The following is a 22,491-nucleotide window of genomic DNA, read 5'->3' as shown; positions in this document are numbered from 1 at the left end:
TCCCTGGCTTCTGGCACCCGAGCCGCGCGCATGCGCATTAGGGCACGCGCGCGGTCACTGACCCTTTCTTAAAGGGCCAGCGTCCAGTAACAGGAAATGAGGTTAGTCAGGTTCAGGGTATAAAGGGGGTTCTTGTCCAAGGGGGCGGGGCCTGATCTTCGTGTTCCCTGAGCTAGGAGTCAGGTCTCCTGGTGTTTATGTGCCTGTACTCACCTATCTCTCTTTGTAGAGCCGTACCTGCCTCGCCATCCAGTCTGCCGTATCCCGAACCCCGCACGCTGTCCGTCTGCCATCCGACAGCACCTGCCATCTCGGATCCCTGCGGTGACCCGTCATCTTGCTCCAGAGGTTCCGGACTCCGCCTGATATCATCTCGGCCTCCGAACCTGAGCTACGTCACCAAGACTACCTTCTGTGACTCCGTGGTCCCAGGGACTCCTCCGCTGTCTTCACTTGCACGGACTATCCTGCTGCCCTTCAGTGCTTCAGCTGCCGGACTCCCTGCCTCCATCTTAGAGTTCGGTCCAGTGGATCCACCTCCTGGGTCTGCCCGACCGCCCGGCCGTGACAGTCTCCTTGCGGATGAAATGGTGTGGTCCTGGACTTCTTGATCCCACAAACCTCACACAACTCCTTAATTAGCCGACTCTCAAAATCTCTCCCTTGGTCAGAATGGATGCGTGCTGGCAGCCCATAATGCACAAAGAATTTCTCCCACAAGGTTTTAGCCACAGTGGTTGCCTTCTGATCTCTAGTGGTGTAAGCTTGAGCATATCTTGTGAAATGATCAGTGACCACTAGAACGTTGCTGACGTTTCCTTCATCAGGCTCATTGGAAAGGAAGTCGATACGCACTAAATCAAGGGGGCCATCACTGGTTATGTTGACAATGGGGGCGGACCGAGAAGGTAAGGTTTTCCTTAGGATACACCGCTTACAAGATTTACAGTATTGTTCAATGTCAGCTTCCATCTTTGGCCAATAGAACCGATCTGCTATGAGGCTGGTGGTCTTTTCCACCCCAAGGTGTCCATGATCATCATGCAGTGCCCTTATGACCATCTCACGGAACTGAGCAGGAAGCACCAACTGGACACGAACTTCTCGATTTTGGCGTTTGACCTCACGGTGCAGCAATCCATTTTTCACCACCAGAAAGTCTAACTGTCGGGTCAAGAGAACAGACTCTTGTGTCTTCAGAGCATTCCTCTCAGGCTTTTGGCCCCTTTTCACCCACCATCGAACAACTCCCACAGAAGGATCTTCCTGTTGAGCCTTTTCAATCTGGTTTTGAGTCAGTTGAGGCAGGGAGCCGGCATCAACGTTGGTCAGTTGACAGAACAATAGTGGAAGAGCTTCCTCTGGAGCCCCTAAGAAGGTAGCACAGCCCCCTGATTGAGCAATCCTTCCTTGATGTCGATGACACATAGCTTTCACCTCTGGGGCTGGAACCTCAATCCAGGCTTCTTCTTTTTCATTCACCATCTGCCTGGGCAGGCGGGACAGAGCATCTGCATCGATGTTGGTGGCACCAGGTCGGTACTTCAGGCTGAAATCATATATAGCTAGCGCGGCGAGCCATCTATGGCCAGTAGCATCCAGCTTTGCTGTAGTCCTCACATAGGTCAGTAGATTGTTGTCAGTATGAACTTGGAAATGCACTCCATAGAGGTGGTCATGCAGCTTGTCCACCACAGCCCATTTCAAGGCCAAGAACTCCAGTTTATGTGCTGGGTAATTGCGCTCACTCGGAGACAATCCACGACTGATGTAGTAGACTGGCCGCAGGACGCCATAGTGCTCCTGGTATAAGACTGCTCCAAGTCCATCAAAAGAAGCATCCACATGAAGTACGTATGGCTTGTTGGGGTCTGCATAGGCCAGTACAGGTGCCTGGGTCAAGCAGGACTTGAGTTTCTCAAAGGCTTCATCACACTCTGATGTCCATCTCTCTCCGAAAGGCTCATTCACCTTGAAGTAGGTTTTTGTTGCAGGTTTCTTGGAGCGAGCTGTCCCTCGAGGTGGGGGATACCCTTGAGTGAGGGCTGTCAATGGCTTTGCGATCTTGGAATATTGTGGCACAAATCTTCTGTAGTACCCGCTGAAACCTAGAAAAGATCTAAGCTCCCCCAATTTGGTGGGTTTGGGCCACTCCATCACAGCTTCTATTTTGGCTGGATCCGTGGAGATTCCTTCTCGGCTGACAATGTGTCCTACATACTTCACAGATTTCTGGCAGAACAGGCACTTGTCGAGGGATAGTTTTAACCCAGCTTCCTCTAGCCGGTCCAACACCTTAAATAACCTCAGGTTGTGCTCTTCCAAGGTGTGGCCAAATACAATCAGATCATCCAGGTAAACCAGGACCTCACGAAAGTTCATGTCTCCCATCACCTTGTCCATACATCTCTGGAAAGTAGCAGGGGCACCGGTCACTCCTTGCGGCATCCGTTGAAACTCATAGAAACCGATAGGGCAAATGAAAGCCGTCTTCTCCTGATCCTCCTTGCTCATGGGTATCTGGTAATATCCACTCCGAAGATCTAACACAGAAAACCACTGGCTTCCCTGCAGGCAATCTAAAGTTTCGTCAATCTTGGGCACAGTATACTGATCAGGCACAGTGCGTTTGTTCAGGGTGCGATAATCCACACACATCCTAATAGCTCCATTCTTCTTCCGAGCGATCACTATCGGAGATGCGTATGGGCTGTTGGACTCTATTATGACTCCAGTGTCCAGTAAACCCCGTAAATGCTTTCGAACATCCTCCACATCGGCGGGAGCCAATCGTCGGGATCTTTCTCGAAATGGCTTCTCATCAGTCAGCCGGATGTGATGCTCCACTCCTCTTGCAAGGCCCAGGTCCCAATCACCCAATGAGAAGGTTCCGGCATGCTTCATCATACCATTTATCACTGACTGCTTTTCCTCCTTCTTCAGATCACTACCTTCAAAACAGAGGTCAAAATGTTCAGGACGTAGTTCCTTCCTTTCCTCTTCCTCTTTCTTCTCATAAGCAGCCAAACAGACAGGATGGATTGTGAGGGCCTGCGAGTATCTATTACCTCCAATTTTACGACACCACTGAGCAAGAGTACAGAATAGGTTGGCATTTGTCCCTACTATGGCAGGCACTGTTTCCCGGTCTTCATCAGTGTCTGGACAGACTAATGCAATGATGGGAACCTCTCTTTCCACCCCAGCTATAGTCTCTGGGAATCGTAGTGTGACAGCCACGTATCCTTTGTAGGGGTAACTGTTTTCACTCAAACCCCAGACTACAAGTCCAGATAGGGGTTGCAAGGGCACGTCTGACAAGTATTTTCTGTACCACTTCTCAAAAATGATGGACACTTGTGAACCACTATCCAGTAATACAGTGCATGGCTGCCCATTGATACAGGCCGGTACATGTGGTGCTGGTCCTACGAGACCTTTAGGAAATTGCTCTGACTGGACAGGGTTAGATGGAGCAGTAGAATATACCTCTGATTTTGAAGGGGGGCCAGTATAGGATTCTACTGGCCCCCTTTCCCGTTTCCCGTCTGCCCCTTCTTGTTAGGTGGGGGGTCCCGAGATCTCTTCAAATTCTACCTCTTCGGACACTGGCGAGCCATATGATGGGTGCTCCCACAGACAAAACATTCTTCTGGCTTTGTATCTTCTACAAGACTGTGGTCATCACTTGCCACTTGCAAAGGCGGTCTTTGACTCTTGACAGCTGTCTCAACAATTTGCTTTAGCTGGTCAACCTTCAGAGCCTGGGCAGCTAGAAGTTGGGCAAGCTGTTCCCCTTGCCTCTCAATGACCTTCAAGAACTCTCCCTCTCGATGGCTGGATTCAAGATGTACAGGGGCAGCAGCCACTCGCTGGGTCACTTGTTCTCTGGCGGCCAGGAGAGCTTCCTCTTGTCTGACTTCTTTAAGCAACTGATGGAAAGAACGGGGAATCTGCCCTTTGTCGCAACACCTCAGTCGTTGAGCAATGGGATCGTGAGTCAGAGCTCCTCGGAGCACTTGTTCTAAACGACACTGATCAACTTGTTCGGGCCTAAGTCCCCCCTTGGATACAACCCTATGCACCAATTTGTCCAATCGATAAAGATAATCTGACATCTTCTCACCAGAGTTTTGATAGGTGGTGCGGAGTTGATAAAGGAGATCAGTGGCATCCTCTGGGGATCCAAAAGCATCTTCAAGAGCAGTCATGTAATCTTTAGAAGTTGTCTCTGACTGAGTTCTCCAAGCAGCCTGCACCACTTCCATAGCAGGCCCCTTCAGACTCTCCACAATTCTCTGCTTCTTCACTGCATCAGTACACTGCCATTCTTCCAGATATTGCAGAGTAACATCCCTCCACGTGTCATACCCTTCTTCACCAGCTGGGACAGGAGTGACACCCGAGAAGGTTCTCAGACGACGGTAGGCCCCTTCAGGTTGCAATTTTGTAAACTGGGTGACTAACTTCTCCATGGCTGCCACTACCACGTCAACCATCATGGTTGTTTCTTCAGATTTGTCCCGAGTAGGAGTGGAAGGTAGACATCGACTAGATCTCCTAGGCTGTGAACTTGCACCCGAAGATGATGTCCCTGCTTCGGACCTCACAGGCCAGGTGATCTTCCAATGTGGTCCATGTTTTAATGGCACAGCTATGACAGATGGAAAGTACCCTTTATCCAGTGTCCCCTCAGTAGTGATTAGAGCTGCTGATAATGGACTCCCTTCATCAGTCCTTCTGTCAACCACTCTGGGATGGACAACTCCATGAACTTGGTTCACAATCTTCAGTATTTCTTCATCCGGTACCTTGGAGAGTTCACCGCATACTGCAAAACTGTGTTCTTCAAGTATACTTCTTTCCCCACACCATGTGGACACCTGTGCTTCAGTTAAAGCCTCCATGACAGCGATACCTGTCTTGATCGATCTCAGCAGTGCCTCCACTGTAACACCCCTTTAATTTGCCGCTGGGGCAGGGTGTTCGGTTGTTCTCACCTTGATATGACGCAGTGCCTCCACCCGAATCTTGCTAGGAGCTCTAGTGGAATGCAGAAGGGTCTTTGTCTTCTGCTAGGGGTCGACTCGGGAAACCCCTACCCACGCTCCGTACACACTCACAATAACTGAGGTTAGAAATCTTAACAGGTTTATTTGCAGGAGGATGACAATGGTAATTGCAAGGAACAAGCAAATAACAGTGAACAACAAGATATGTTATGCAGTATTCTACAAAAATGCAGGAGGGGCTCTTTGTAATAGACCTGAAGGTTAGGGGTAATGCTTCCTCTTTAACCTACACCACACACTCTGCTGACTACTTACAATCTACCAACTAACAGCTGCAGCCTCACAATTGACACAGTCCCAAATTGGGGCCCCAGTTGCCGCGGATGTTAGCGCGCTTGCAGTACGTTGGTGCACTTAAAGTAATGAAGGCAGTATTTCCCCAGGGCTGGTCCTATACAAACTCCCAGTTAGTGCAGTCAAAAGTCCTCTCTAGCAAGGCCTTGTAATTTGCTCCAGCACACTTCTCAAACTGTAGAACTACAAGTCACAGCAATGTCCTACTCACTTCTGTCTGCAGCAGGTCTGTTCTCTCAGACTATTCCACACTGGGGCGTCTGGATTCAATGTCTGGGAGAGAGTTGGTACAGCAGGCAAAATCCTTCTTCGGTGTGGTAAACCTGGAAGGCCGCAGCTCCTGCTAATGGTGCCTCCTGTCACTTTCTGAGACTGTCTCTCCTCACACAGAGTTGCAGCTTCCCGCCTCCAAGATGACTCAGCTCCCTTCCACCCCTCCGTCCTGTTTCCTCCTCCCCCAGATTTGCAAGGCACTTTGGGAATTGTAGTATTCTCCAGTTCAACCAAAGAAGCAGCATCTGTAGAGGTGAATGTGGGTGGAACACTATAGATCGCTCCCAAAGCAGGTGTCACAAACATGTGAGATGAAGATATAAAAAGAACAATCTCACCCAATGTACTGGAAACCTACAGTTATACAAGTGTTCACTACAAAGAGGGAAGCATAGATAAGGTTAACAGGCCCTGGAACTAATTATGGCCCTATTCCTTCCAAGGCTCCAGCCCTGACAAGGGCAGTCCACAACTGACCCTGTATGGAATTGTCCCTATCCTTCCCTCCTACCGTGTTTCTTTCTCACTGAGTCATCAAAGGCATAAACAATGTAGTCAAAGGGCTATGAAATTTACATCCAACCAGAGGGTATAGCAATCAATTGCCAACCACACTCAAATTAAACTTCTGTACTCATCCCAATTTCAGTGAAGTGCACTGCACAAGATCGCAAGTGCAGAAGCTGTTATTTCAATTATGTGCAGTGCATCTCACTGAAACTGGGAAGCGTATACACAGCTTCAGAGGTTCAATGTGAGTGAACAAAGCCGCAAGCATGTGCACATTTTCCAGGAGCTGGAGGTGACACTTGGCCATGGAAATTATATTATCACGCCCACAGAGGCATGACAACATGTAAAGAAGGCCGACTAGTCTGTAAAAACTAACAGCATATTGACTAGTCAAAGGCCTAATTGGAATAGAAACAGCTGACTTTATAAATCCTTCTTTAATCATCTATTTTAATTAATGATATTAGACATAGCTGATTAGGCAGTGAATTTTGTCATACACATATGAATGCTGTAGGGTTTGAGGGTATTAGGGATCTGATATTTTCCCTTTAAGTAAACAGTTGTTTTTCATAATTAACTGGAAGCCTCTTTGTGAAAGTGAATCATCATTTGGCCCTGGCCAGCCAATGTCAACTGCAACATAAAGGGTATACAGGTATACAGTCCACATGACAAAAGTCAACATATCCAGCCAAGACCATGTGTTTTATGTAATGTGTCGGGGTATCCTAGAGTCAATCTCTTGCTCATGACATCTGCGCAACTTTACACTAGAGAAAGCGGTTGGGAATTGGTGGTAAGCATTACCTGTTTTCAGGTGGCTTTTAAGGATCAATATTCGACTCTTACAACAAGAAAGTGTGCAGTTTTTTTATTTTATTTTGAAAATACACAGGCCATGTGAGGCTGACAATTGTGATTAAAGTTCTTGATTGGAATTTTCTAAGATATGCCAATTAGAGCGCCATATTAGATTCAGATTTATTTGTAATGGTTGGTTGGTGCCATATCACATTGGCAAAGTCATGTCACATTGGCAAAGCCTCTGAGGAGCCAGAAGAACATATGTACACTACAGGTGTGTCACAAAATGGTATACTATTGGGCGAAGACTATTGGGTGAAAAAAAAATAATTACATATCTACCACTAAAACAATATGATTTCTAATTTTCTCAAGTAAATAGGTAAAAAATGCCTTGTGACGTGTTGCATTATTTCTCCTGAACGTGACAATACATTACATGTTACTGTACAGTACTGTACAGCTTGACTCAAAAGGGATGAAGCGCCATTTGATTTTGGAGCAGATATTTTCCTAGTATAGTTGTAAGTTTCATTTGTTGAGCCCCTAAGTACCAGAACAGCAGAAGCCCCCTAAAGTTACCAAATTTGGGAAATTACACTCCTCTGGTACTAGGTGGTATCAGAGCTGTTTACCGCAGGCAGTATTAAAGCTGTTTAAGCCTGCCAGTTTTAGGGCACTCTTCAGTGCACCAGGATCAGAATGCAAAATGGTGGCACAACTCGTGATGCAACCTATATACAAAAACCGGTCACCTAGTGCATGGCTTTTGATTGCTCCGGAAGTGTAAACAGCCTTCTAGCCTGTGTCAATCGTCAAGTCCAGATTGTTAGATGTCGGGAGGGTTTTTGTAAAGTAAATCCTAAACATTATAAGATTCAAAGGGGAGACACTACCTGGAATTCATCTAAAATTTAAAATGTTGCTCCTATTGAGATATTCTTGATCCGAAAATTAGCTCTTAAAAAGTTTACTTCATCTTTAAGAGTTGTACAGTTTTTTTCCCAAAGAGTTTTCTTTTAAGGAAACATCTTCCACTTTCTTATTAGGGGCAGTTGGCTTTTGGTTAATTCTTCAAATGAAATTTGCAGGTTATCAAACCTTTTGTTAATATTAATGTCCATTTTTTTGATTGAAGAGATGAATAATTCAGATAAATATTTTTCAGATGTTGTCATATTTCCTGTTTGCCAAGTTGAATTAGCATGAGATATGTCCTTATCCATTAGCCTTGGTGACTGTGAAGGAGAACTCATAACATCCAGTCTATGGCATTGTTTGTGAGGGGTTAAGTTAGGTGAATAGTCCTCTGAGTCTTCATCTGGCTCAGACTGAAAACATGCTGCTGCCACTTTAATATTGCTGTTATCACTAGCCAGACTTTTCCTTTTGTTTCTCAGAATGTCTTTTTCATGTAAGATTAAGGATTTTTGGGATGCATATCATTAGGGGCCTCTTTAGGAGCCTTATTTTTATATGAGAGCTCTTTTTTTCTGGCCCTGGTATCAGTCTCAGTGTCACCATGGGCTAGGGGATCTGCCAAAGTCTGCCAGTGTGAGGGAAAGCGCTTATGAGGTGCTATGTCATTTCTGATTGAGGGAATTTTCCAGAAGGAGGAACAACTTCGAACACTAAGTGGACTCCTTATTGTCAGAGATAGCACCCTTGTGAAGCCCACTACAGTGCTATGTGTCCATCCCTGTGCAAGTGGATCTGTGTTGAAGCAGAGGAATTTTACTTACAATTGTGGTGTGACAGGAAATATCTTCTGAGGTAATGGCTCCTTCTTCCTGACAGTTGGTGGAGGATCCATCGGGTTTTGGGTAATTGACAGTGCATCTTCCTGGCTGTCAATGCATCTCTTGGAAGGCATCACAGACTTGAGAGGAAGAGATGGCTCTTATATATCTGTGCTCCTCTTCTTTCTTCCTATTAGGCATTATTGTAATCCAACTGGTTCAAACATGATCCAAAGTGATCCAAGGGAAGTTAGTGAGGAATTCAAATAAGAAAGTTTTGCTAACAGGTCTTCTTTTTCTGTTTTAAATTACAGGCTAAGGCAGGGATAGGGAAAGCTTAGGAGGAAAACAATCATCCAACTTGCTTCTTCAGGCCACGTCCCCTACTTACATGTTTCAATGCATTAAGACCTATTAGTTTTTCAAAGCTCAGAAGTCCTGTTAGGCTAAGCTTATGGGATTGCATTGCACTGGGGCCAATCTTGGAAATATTATTGGCCACCATTAAAAGGCATACTGACGGTCATTCTGAGGTTAAAATGACTCAGCAAAAGATAAACAGAAATATTCCAGCTAAAGCAATAATAAAAAAAAAAATTCTAGTTGGAATGGAGCTTTAAGTTTCAACTGGTCTACAAAGGAAGTGTCAAGTTGAAAGACTATGGGTTAGGCTCTAACACTTTAAGGCTGGATACACTCCTGAATTTGTCATTCTTGTTCGTTTTGTTTTAGGAGTTCATGCCCAGCACAGATCCACAACCTAACTCATGCAAATGGACGCAGTCATGCCCTACTAAATATTATGGAGTCGATCTAAGTTAGAAAAAAATGGAAAAAACTGGCTGCATGTATAATGAAGCCTAGAAAGACCTTTCATAAATCAATAGGGTCCATCTGCTTTCTTGTCCATCAGTTATGCAACAGATCACTTTTGGAACAGACCAAGGAAATTACTAAATATTACTGTACTATGAGCCCAGCTAAATCTCCTCAAAAGGTCCAACAGAAGACAGTTCAATTTGGACAAGGTTTGTTATCTCATCAATTGGCTCTGGGGTCTTTGATGTGTTGTTTCAGAAAAAAACTCTGAAGCCTTTTTTTACATGTAGAGTGTAAAGAAATAACAACAGCAAGTGAACTGAATTGTCCAATTAGTAGATATAGTAGTTTGTTTCAACTAGGCCAGACCTGCAAGCAAAACACAAGACAGTTCTTGGGGCACGTTATGATCCATTTGGCTACATAATTCTATTCTAACATTGATGCAATCAAAAGTGGGTGTCCATGTGTTTAGTAGACATGGTGACCTGATGAGTAGACCTCAGAATATTTTCTTTTTTACATAGGACATCCAAGTCCATCACTTTATATATTATATTAGTGGTATACTTTAACGCCACATTTATCCATTTTTCTATTATGTGTGAAGTTTTGCACAATTTATTAATATATTTAGTTATTTTTTAATGTCTATAGCAGAGAACACATTTTTTGACACCTAGTTGTACCAGTAAAAGAATATTAGACCTATTTACTGTGACTCAGACCTTTTCTCTTTACAAGAATAGCATGGTACATTTACCTACTTTCCCCCACATAGCGATCTTTAGGTGTAAGCAACAAAACTCTTAATAATATGAGAAAGTAAGATTTTTAACTTTTTATTTACTGAGTCATTGAACAGAATATTTCAAAGACTGCTTCACAGAATATCTAAATGGCAGCAGCACACTGAATAAATAAGTGTGGTAATTACTTAATTATGTACAGCTAAACAGAAGTGACAGTTAAATCAACAAATACAATTATTACAAGATATATAAATCAGAATATATGCTCTAATATGGTCTACTTTTAAACTACTCTATTAATCCTTAAAGGGAACCTGTCACATGTAAAAATGCTTTTAACCTGGAGATATTGGGTTAATCTGCAGGTTAATGGCATTGTGCTCTGGAATATTGAACACTGCTACCGGGAGGAAAGAATTCTTATTCCTCCCAGCAGCATTCCAGTTTCAGTCATGGGGCAGAGTCAGTGTGAGTTCAGTCACCACTATATGGAGGGCGACAGCAGTAACCTCGTCCTTTGCACTGATTTACAGCCGCTCAGCATTAGAAGCAGCTGTGAGTCAGTTCAGGGGGGGTGGCTACACAGAGCAGTGACTGACCATGCTCCGGCGCCACCTCCATGGCTTAAATCGGAATGCTGATGGGAGGAATAAAGATTATTTCCTCATGGCAGTGTGGTCTAATGGGCAGCTTCAGAATGCTATTAACTTACAGATAAACCCCCTATCTGCAGCTTAATCGCATTTTTCCCTTGACAGCTTCCCTTTAAAGGGAACCTGTCACATGATACATACTGCCCAAACCATCGGCAGCATGAATCAGAGCCTGTCTATAAAAATGCAGCCAGGTATATTTTTCTCTGACCTGCTGGACCATCTTAAATGTGCTTTAAAAATCCAGGACTATAGAAAAGTAGTTAAAGTATATTTTCTCTGAAACACCAGAATATTTTGGAGAAAAATATACTTGAAGCCAGATGTTGATTCATACTGTCTGCATTTTGGGCTGCATGAATCAGCTGACATATTCTCTTTAAGAAAAAGAATTTCCATAAAGTTGACGTGGTCTCCAAGTTAGGATATTCCCAATGCTAATGCACATTGCAGAAAAAAGGCTGCCAATACTTACCAATACCATGCTCAGACACAAATGCACTACAGAATGCCGCAGAACCCCAAGATGGTAAAAGCAGGAGCAACGCAAGTGCAAAACACTAATGAAACAACCACTTACCAAATATACGGGGAGTGGCTGCTTGGTATTCCAAATGCACACAGACTTGCTTAGAGTGCCATTCACACCATTACTTGAGATGCACCTTTATCCAAATAACTGCCTATTACCAATGCCCCTACTATTAGAGCAGGTGGGCTTTCCATTAACATATGTACACCCCAAAGGACTGACACCCCACATTGTGTCACGGCCGGGCGGTCGGGCAGACCCAGGAGGTGGATCCACTGGGCCGAACTCTCTGAGATGGTGGTAGGGAGTCCGGCAGCTGAAGCACTGATGGGCAGTAGAACAGTCCGTGCAAGTGAAGGCAGCGGAGGAGTCCCAGGGACCACGGAGTCACAGAAGGTGGTCTTGGTGACGTAGCTCAGGTTCGGAGGCCGAGGTGATATCAGGCGGGGTCCGGAACCTCTGGAGCAAGATGACGGGTCACCGCAGGGATCCGGGATGGTACGGACTGTCAGATGGCAGACGGACAGCGTGCGGGGATCAGGACACGGCAGACTGGATGGCGAGGCAGGTACGGCTCTACAAAGACAGATAGGTGAGTACAGGCACATAAACACCAAGAGACCTGACTCCTAGCTCAGGGAACACGAAGATCAGGCCCCGCCCCCTTGGACAATGACCCCCTATATACCCTGTACCTGTGCAACCTCATTTCCTGTTAATGGACGCTGGCCCTTTAAGAAAGGGTCAGTGACCGCGCGCGCGCCCTAATGCGCATGCGCGCCGCCCGGGTGCCAGAAGCCAGGGAAGGAGGCTGCGAGGAGGACGCAGGGGAGCCGGCCAGGTCCAGGGAAGCTGTCGGGCGCCGGGATCGGGGGCCCGGAGCCCTGGGACGGACGGAATCCGGTGACTGGGGAGCGGAGAGCGTGGCAGGTGAGCCGGGGAACGGGGGTGAGGACCCGGGGAGCGTGACAGTACCCCCCCCCCCCCACGCCCCCCTCCCCGCAACCGGGACATGAAGGCACGGATAAGAGGAGTGCCCACGTTCTCCCTGGGCTCCCAAGACCTATCCTCAGGACCATACCCTTCCCAGTCCACCAGGAAGAACTGTCGACCTCGTACGGTCTTCATGGCCACGATATCCCTTACCGCATAGATGTCATCATCGGCAATAGGAGGAGGGGCCGGACTGGCAGCAGCGGAGAAGGGACCAAGGACAACCGGCTTGAGCAGAGAGACGTGGAAGGAGTTGGGTATCCTCATCGTGGCCGGGAGCTGTAGCTTGTAGGATACCTCATTGATCTTGCTGAGGACCTTAAACGGCCCGATGTAGCGAGGACCCAGCTTGTAGGAAGGTATCTTCAATCGGATGTACTGGGAAGCAAGCCAGACCAGGTCACCAGGAGAGAAACACGGAGGATCCAGACGTCTCTTGTCAGCGTGTTTCTTCATCCGCTGGGAAGCGCGCCCAAGGGACGCTTTGACAGAGTCCCAAATGGTAGCAAAGTCACGAACTGCAGTATCAGCAGCCGGGACATCCGATGAAGGGGATATAGGCAATGGGACGGCGGGCTGGAGTCCGTAAACAACATGGAAGGGAGATTCGGAGGATGACTCACTGACGTGGTGGTTATGGGAGAATTCAGCCCAAGGCAGAAGCGAGGACCAGTCGTCGTGATGGGCGTTGACATAGTGACGTAGGTATGAGGTCACGATTTGATTGACCCTCTCCACTTGGCCGTTAGACTGAGGATGGTAAGAAGAAGAAAAGTCCAGAGTCACTCCCAGATGTTTGCATAGAGCCCTCCAGAAGCGGGAGGTGAACTGAGTTCCTCTGTCGGACACTATGTGGGATGGAAAGCCATGCAAGCGGAAGATGTGATGTATATAGGCTTCCGCGAGTTCCTGAGCAGAGGGCAGTCCGGCCATAGGAACGAAGTGGGCCATTTTGGAGAATCGATCAACCACGACCCATATGACTGTGTGCCCGGAGGATAATGGCAAGTCCGTAAAAAAGTCCATTGCTATGTGTTGCCACGGGACTGAGGGTATCGGTAAAGGCAGAAGACGGCCATGGGGCAAGTGTTTGGGCATCTTGTTCCTGGCACAGGAGGAGCAGGCAGAGACAAAAGCAGCGACGTCCGTGCGAAGGGATGGCCACCAGTAATGGCGTACAATCGCACCCCATGTTCTCTTCTGACCAGCATGCCCGGCTGTTTTTGAGGCATGACCCCAGTGTAACACTTTTTGCCTGTCGGTATCGGAGACATAGGTCTTCCCGGGCGGTATCTGGGCTAGGGTGACAGGGGCCACCGGAATGATGTTGCTAGGACAGATGATGGGTTGGGTAGTCTCTTCCTCCTGCTCCATGTGCATGAAAGACCTGGACAAGGCATCAGCGCGTACATTCTTGTCCGCGGGTCGGAAGTGAAGCTGAAAGTCGAACCTGGCAAAGAATAAGGACCACCTGGCTTGCCGTGGGTTCAGTCGCTGAGCGGACCGCAGGTATTCTAGGTTCTTGTGGTCCGTGTAGATGATCACGGGATACACTGCACCTTCCAGGAGGTAGCGCCATTCCTCCAGTGCCAGTTTGACTGCCAAGAGCTCTCGGTCCCCGATGGTATAGTTGCGTTCAGGCGCTGAGAAGCCCTTGGAGAAGAATCCGCAAGTCACCATCTTCCCGGAGGAGGACTTCTGCATGAGCACTGCTCCGGCTCCTGAGGAGGAGGCATCCACCTCCAAGGTGAACTGGCGGTTCAACTCCGGACGGTGAAGTACAGGCGAGGAAGCAAAAGCCCGCTTCAAAGAGCCAAACGCGGCGTCGGCCGCAGGCGACCAGTCCTTTGGATTTGCCTCTTTCTTAGTCAAAGCGGAAAGTGGAGCAGTCAGAGCAGAGAAGTGAGGGAAGAATTGGCGGTAGTAGTTGGCGAATCCCAGGAAGCGTTGGATTGCCTTCAGTCCAGAAGGGGGAGGCCAGTTGAGAATGGCGGAGACCTTCTTGGGATCCATCTGCAGTCCAGTCTCAGAGATGATGTACCCCAGAAAGGGGAGAGAAGACTGCTCAAAGACACACTTCTCATACTTTGCGTACAGACGGTTCTCTCTTAGTCGTCGTAGAACCAGCTGTACGTGCTCTCTGTGGGTTGGGAGGTCCGGAGAGAAGACAAGGATGTCATCTAGATATACTACCACACAGGTGTAGAGGAGGTCTCGGAACACGTCGTTCACCAGTTCTTGGAAGACGGCAGGAGCGTTACACAGGCCGAAGGGCATCACGCAGTACTCATAATGTCCATCGCGCGTATTAAACGCGGTCTTCCATTCGTCACCAGAGCGGATGCGCACCAGATTGTAAGCACCCCGAAGATCCAGCTTGGTGAACAGACGAGCTCCTCTAAGCCGGTCAAACAATTCGGGGATGAGCGGCAGAGGGTACTTGTTCTTAACAGTGATCTGATTCAGACCCCGGTAGTCGATGCAGGGACGTAAATCGCCCTCTTTTTTCTTGACAAAGAAGAAACCTGCTCCAGCAGGAGAGGAGGATCTCCGAATGAATCCCCTAGCCAGGCTCTCTGAGATGTAAGTCGACATAGCCCTTGTTTCGGCTGGAGATAAAGGATATATCCGTCCTCGTGGTGGCGTTGTTCCAGGGAGCAGGTCGATGGCACAATCGTAGGGGCGATGTGGCGGCAGTACCTCGGATTCTTTTTTATCAAAGACATCAGCAAAGGACCAATAAGCCGAGGGCAGCCCCGGTAGGTTCTCAGGAACCGGAGGTCGTCGGATGGGTTGTGTGGATTTTAGGCATCTCTCATGACACGAAGCACCCCAGCGGGTGATTTCGCCAGTGCCCCAGCTGACTGATGGTTCGTGAGTCCGTAACCATGGAAGGCCCAGCAGGATCTGATGGGACATGTGCGGAAGGACGTAGAAGGCGATGTTCTCGGTGTGAAGAGCACCGATGCGCAGTTCAACCGGCCTGGTGGTCCAGGAGATGGTGTCAGAAAGGGGTCTCCCATCCACAGAGGCAATCACCAGGGGCTTGTTGAGTGGGATAACAGGCACCTGGTATTTGTCCACGGTGGCTTGCTGGATGAAATTGCCTGCTGCCCCGGAATCAAGATAGGCCTCAGCCGTGAACCGCGTCTCTCCCGTTGTCACTTGCACGGTCCATGTGACCGGATCAGAGAGAGTCCCAGCACCTAGGGTGGCCTCTCCTACCAACCCTAGGCTTTGGAGTTTCCCGGCCTTTCCGGACAGGAACGGAGGAGGTGTGTGCCCTCACCGCAGTAAAAGCAGAGACCCTTGGCAAGCCGCTCTGCTCTACGTTGTGCAGACTGACGCACTCGGTCAATCTGCATGGGCTCGTGGACGGGACTCCCAGCTGTTGATGACTGAGGTACGGAGGGCTTCTGAGGAGGAGATGAATGCCGTAACGGGCGTCTCTCACGAGATAGCTCTTTGGAGCGCTCCTGAAAACGTATGTCCACACGAGTTGCTAGGGCAATCAGGGCATCTAGGGTGGAGGGCACGTCCCGACCCGCCAACTCATCCTTGATGCGACTCGAGAGTCCCTCCCAGAAGGCGGCTGTTAGGGCCTCATTATTCCACCCGAGTTCTGAAGCCACAGTGCGAAAACGGATGGCGTATTGGCCCACCGTCAGTGTTCCTTGACGTAGGCGGAGGAGTGATGAAGCAGAGGCAGAAGCGCGTCCCGGCTCGTCAAAGGTGCTGCGGAATGCCTGCAGGAACTGTTGAAGATCCTTGGTCATGGGGTCCTCCTTCTCCCACAAGGGGTTCATCCACGCCAGCGCCTCGCCCTCTAGGTGGGACATTATAAAGGCGACCTTGGCTTGGTCGGAGGCGAACAGATGTGGCAGCTGCGTGAAATGAAGGGAACATTGATTTATGAAGCCCCTGCAGGTCTTGGGATCTCCAGCATAACGAGGAGGTGACGCCAAACGGAGTCGGGAAGCATCTGACGAGGTTGCCACTGGTGCGGGGGCCATGGCTTGCCTGGCGGGGGACCTGGGTGCCGCAGGCGTCATTGATGCTTGTAATGTGTACAGGCGGGTGTCCACGGAGGTCATGAATTGCAGCATGCGGGTCTGGACTTCACGCTGGCGTTGGAGTTCCTCTTGCAGGGCCATTAGTGCTGCAGCGGGATCCATGGCCTGATCTTACTGTCACGGCCGGGCGGTCGGGCAGACCCAGGAGGTGGATCCACTGGGCCGAACTCTCTGAGATGGTGGTAGGGAGTCCGGCAGCTGAAGCACTGATGGGCAGTAGAACAGTCCGTGCAAGTGAAGGCAGCGGAGGAGTCCCAGGGACCACGGAGTCACAGAAGGTGGTCTTGGTGACGTAGCTCAGGTTCGGAGGCCGAGGTGATATCAGGCGGGGTCCGGAACCTCTGGAGCAAGATGACGGGTCACCGCAGGGATCCGGGATGGTACGGACTGTCAGATGGCAGACGGACAGCGTGCGGGGATCAGGACACGGCAGACTGGATGGCGAGGCAGGTACGGCTCTACAAAGACAGATAGGTGAGTACAGGCACATAAACACCAAGAGACCTGACTCCTAGCTCAGGGAACACGAAGATCAGGCCCCGCCCCCTTGGACAATGACCCCCTATATACCCTGTACCTGTGCAACCTCATTTCCTGTTAATGGACGCTGGCCCTTTAAGAAAGGGTCAGTGACCGCGCGCGCGCCCTAATGCGCATGCGCGCCGCCCGGGTGCCAGAAGCCAGGGAAGGAGGCTGCGAGGAGGACGCAGGGGAGCCGGCCAGGTCCAGGGAAGCTGTCGGGCGCCGGGATCGGGGGCCCGGAGCCCTGGGACGGACGGAATCCGGTGACTGGGGAGCGGAGAGCGTGGCAGGTGAGCCGGGGAACGGGGGTGAGGACCCGGGGAGCGTGACACATTGTTGTGTGGGGTGTACATATGGTAATAGGCAACCTACCTAGTCTAATAGTAGGGGCGTTGGAAATAGGCTGTGTGCATTTGGAATACCATACTAGGCAGCCAAACCACGGATGTTTTGTGCGTTAGGTAAGTGGTTGTTTCATTAGTATTTTGCACCTGTGTTGCCCCGAACTATATCATCATGGGGGCCTGCTGCATCCTGTAGTGCATTTGTGTCTGATCATAGAATTGGTAAGTTTGGCTGCTTTTTTCTGTTACGTTTTTATGGATTTTTGTGCTTTTTTCAGTGAATTGTTCTTCAATCCTCATGCATAGATTAAAGAAAAGAATACCATATGGTTAGAATTTTCTAACTAGTAATCCAAGGGTCCTGTTAGACGTCCAGTGGCCAAGGCAACTGTCAATATACAGTAGCGCAATTCGATTTGTGTGCTTACCAATAAATGGCCACAGATCTTATACACAATGCAGAAGATTGCATCAGGTTTTTTTTGCACATTGCAGAAGATTGCATCAGTTACAGAAGTAGTTGACATCAGCTCATATGTGTCTGGATTTGCATCTATCACATCACATGGTATAGTGCAAACATACAAAAAGGATAGAGCATGTATAAAAGTCTTAGGAGGAAATGCAGCACCTATTTTAAGGTCAATTTAGGGTTGAGAGAAAACTCATAGCACTGCAATAGAGACAGAAAAATAAAGCCACTAAAACGTTGGACAAATACTTTATCTAGTAATATGTTGTATTTCTGCACCAGTGAAGATGATTAGTAGTCCACCAATAATACAGATATTTAATTGATAGAGGAAAGAAAAATAGGTAATGTGCCAGTGTGGTGCCCCTGAGGCGACCATCTCCACAGAGGTACTGCACCTCAGTCAGAGGTGTGGTGCCCCATCCTGGGTAAGAAAGATGCCATCTATCGGTTCACGCAGCAAAAGACCTGCAGACACCCAATTATTAGCTCACACATTAGATCAAGGCCGGGGCAGGTCCCATTAATGCATTGCGACCAGTAATCTGGTTAGGGTACTTAATCCCCGTGCACTGTATCTAGAACCATATAGGGGAAGGAGCTTAGTGGGTGAGCTGCCTGAGGTAAAATGGGCGGAGCTAAGTTTGAAAGTTGACAGTTGACCGTTGACAGAATCAGTCAGGAGGAGAGAGGAGACCGACGAGGAGTGAGGACCCTTGGGGTCCTGCTCGGCTCTGAGGAGACTGAAGAGAGAATCCCATCGACATAGGTGGAGAGTGTGTCAGACCCTCTATAGTCGTATTTGACAAGCATCAGCTTAAGTTGAAGGGATTGGTCGCAAATGGGGTCCCGGTCACTAGGCTAGGACAATACTTCAGGACTTCCTAGTAACACCGGAGGCCAGGGTGACTGTACGCATCTTTGGGCAACAAGCAGCACACGAATCCTCTGAAAGGGGGCAACAGAGGACCAGTGAGACAGGCAGGCAGAAATCCCTTTGAAGTTTACAAGAGGGTGCCAAACAGGCAACATTCCCACTAGTGGTATGCGGTCCCTGGCTCAGGGCACTGTGTGTGGAGGCGCAGGACAGGAGGTTGAAAGTCAATGCAGAGAGATGGCCAGGAAAGGCAAACAAAAGGGAAAACCGGTACTGGCCTCGGTCTTACTCGGGATCGGTGGTTGCCCATCACTGAAGATCCCAGCATACCGTGGTGGACTAATCTGACTATCAACTGAGAACCGGTTCAGTGAGTAAAAGACTTGTTGCAAAGCCCTGGTTTCATCTCAGCCAGGGCAAGCGAGGTGCTGAGCGTGCGAGGTACTGAAACAAAGTGTGCAGGATTTGAAGATAAGTGTGGCATAGTTTCAACACAATTACATAGTTTTACACAAGAACATAGTTTGAATTTATCTTTATACGTCTCCCATTTTTTTTTTTCTCTTGTTTTTCTACTTTAACGTTTATCCCCATTTAATAGGTGCTCCATGGACAATGCTAACAGGTGTGTATCTTGTCAGATGTATGCATGCCTTGAGCAGCCGTTCGAGGGTGAATATGTCTGCACTCGATGCAAGCATGTTGCGTCTTTGGAAGCCAAGGTAACTGATCTAAATAAGCAGCTTGCAACACTCAGGGGCATTGCAAACCTGGAGAGGAGTTTAGAGCTCACTGAGCTTTCTCTGGCTGGGGCCCAATATATGGAGGAGGGTGGAGGTGGAGAAGATCAGGACCCAGAGGTAGGTAGTTGGGTAACAGTTAGAAGAAGAGGTAGGGGAAAAAGTGTCAGGGAGAATAGTCCTGACCTGGCACAACCTAGTAAATATGCCTGTTTAGCTATTAGGAATGAAGGGCCAGGACTAGGGTCACTACAGCAGGACGTTGCTCCTAGTAACCAGGAAAACAACTGCTGTAGGAAGGAGGGAAATAGGAGTGCAGCAAAGACCAGACAGATGTTAGTGGTAGGGGACTCTATAATTAGGCGGACAGACAAGGTCATCTGTCGCCGAGACCGTGAATGCCGAACAGTGTGTTGTCTGCCGGGTGCTTGGGTTCGGCATATTGCGGATCGGATAGACAGATTGCTGGGTGGGGCTGGGGAAAACCCAGCGGTCATGGTGCACATTGGTACTAATGACAAAGTTAGAGGCAGGTGGAAGGTCCTTAAAAACGATTACAGGGAACTAGGAGAGAATCTGAAGTCCAGGACCTCGAAGGTGGTCTTTTCAGAAATACTACCGGTGCCACGAGCGTCACTAGAAAGACAGCGGGAGCTTAGGGAGATAAATACGTGGCTTAGAAATTGGTGCAGGAAGGAAGGGTTCAGGTTCATGGAGAACTGGGCTGACTTCTCAGTCGGCTACAGGCTCTACGGTAGGGACGGGCTGCACCTCAATGGGGAAGGTGCATCTGTGCTGGGGGAGAAAATGGTGAGACGGATGGAGGAGCTTTTAAACTAGGATCTGGGGGGAGGGAGGGTAGTAGAGCAAAAAAGGGGCTAGATAGAGCAGATAGAGACAGTGAGATGGTAGGGGTCAATGAAGGATTAGGGGGGGATGGGACATGCAAGGAACGTAGGGAGGCTAGGAGTAATAAAGGTGTTAATATGATTAAATGTCTACTGGCAAATGGAAGAAGTCTTGCAAACAAAATGAATGAATTGGAGACTCTTATGTCAACCATGGATTATGATGTGGTGGGCATTACAGAAACCTGGCTGGATGAAAGCCATGACTGGGTGACAAACATACAGGGTTATAGTACATTTAGGAGGGACAGGAAAGACAAAAAAGGTGGTGGGGTGTGTATATTTATCAAATCTAACCTAAAACCTGTGTTGAATGATGACATTGGGGGGAACTGCAACAATGTAGAGTCAGTATGGGTAAATGTACATGGGGAGGGGAATAATGGAAAAATGCTAATTGGAGTTTGCTATAAGCCTCCTAACTAGAGATGAGCGAACCGGTCGCGGTTCGGCTCGAGGTTGGTTCGCCGAACGGACCTCCCGTTCGAGTTCGGTTCGTCGAACGTTCGACGAACCGAACTCGAACTGCATAGGAAACAATGGCAGGCAATCACAAACACAGAAAAACACCTAGAAAACACCCTCAAAGGTGTCCAAAAGGTCACAAACAACTCACAACACATGGGAAAGTGACAAGGACATATACTCATGCGAAAACAAAAGAGCTGGACAAGGAAAAAGAGGAGGACACACAGATATATGAGTATATGCAAGGAAACATGCCATTATTGTGCAACTTGAGCCCTGCTCATTCTTGGCTTCCAATCTTGATAAATTGCCTGAGCTCGCCACGTACGTCTTGGGGATCTTGTCGTGTCCTGCAGCCAGCGTTCTCTCGGAACCTGTCTTCAGTGCTGCTGTGGGTCTGCTGGCAGATAAGCACACGTGTCTGTCCACTGACAATGTGGACATGGCTCTCAGAGGACTTTTCTTCCCCGGGGTCAGCCAGGGGACGGGAAAGGCACGCGTATTTTTGAGAGTGCTTCATGCAAAGCATCTTTTTCTTTTTCAAAAGGGGGCTCAACCGATGCCAGTCAAGTGGGGTGTGTGTGGCCCAGTGAGTGGCAATGAGGGAGACTGTGGTTGGAGTCCCCTCGCTGTGTTTCTAAAAGAACCAAGATGAACAAGTCATGGCTCTCAGAGGACTTTTCTTCCCCGGGGTCAGCCAGGGGACGGGAAAGGCACGCGTATTTTTGAGAGTGCTTCATGCAAAGCATCTTTTTCTTTTTCAAAAGGGGGCTCAACCGATGCCAGTCAAGTGGGGTGTGTGTGGCCCAGTGAGTGGCAACGAGGGAGACTGTGGTTGGAGTCCCCTCGCTGTGTTTCTAAAAGAACCAAGATGAACAAGTCATGGCTCTCAGAGGACTTTTCTTCCCCGGGGTCAGCCAGGGGACGGGAAAGGCACGCGTATTTTTGAGAGTGCTTCATGCAAAGCATCTTTTTCTTTTTCAAAAGGGGGCTCAACCGATGCCAGTCAAGTGGGGTGTGTGTGGCCCAGTGAGTGGCAACGAGGGAGACTGTGGTTGGAGTCCCCTCGCTGTGTTTCTAAAAGAACCAAGATGAACAAGTCATGGCTCTCAGAGGACTTTTCTTCCCCGGGGTCAGCCAGGGGACGGGAAAGGCACGCGTATTTTTGAGAGTGCTTCATGCAAAGCATCTTTTTCTTTTTCAAAAGGGGGCTCAACCGATGCCAGTCAAGTGGGGTGTGTGTGGCCCAGTGAGTGGCAACGAGGGAGACTGTGGTTGGAGTCCCCTCGCTGTGTTTCTAAAAGAACCAAGATGAACAAGTCATGGCTCTCAGAGGACTTTTCTTCCCCGGGGTCAGCCAGGGGACGGGAAAGGCACGCGTATTTTTGAGAGTGCTTCATGCAAAGCATCTTTTTCTTTTTCAAAAGGGGGCTCAACCGATGCCAGTCAAGTGGGGTGTGTGTGGCCCAGTGAGTGGCAACGAGGGAGACTGTGGTTGGAGTCCCCTCGCTGTGTTTCTAAAAGAACCAAGATGAACAAGTCATGGCTCTCAGAGGACTTTTCTTCCCCGGGGTCAGCCAGGGGACGGGAAAGGCACGCGTATTTTTGAGAGTGCTTCATGCAAAGCATCTTTTTCTTTT

The sequence above is a fragment of the Anomaloglossus baeobatrachus genome, chromosome 5 (genome assembly GCF_048569485.1).
Source record: "Anomaloglossus baeobatrachus isolate aAnoBae1 chromosome 5, aAnoBae1.hap1, whole genome shotgun sequence".
NCBI classification, from domain to species: domain Eukaryota; kingdom Metazoa; phylum Chordata; class Amphibia; order Anura; family Aromobatidae; genus Anomaloglossus; species Anomaloglossus baeobatrachus.
The sequence above is the reverse complement of the archived record's forward strand: the minus strand, read 5'-3'. Positions refer to the sequence as shown.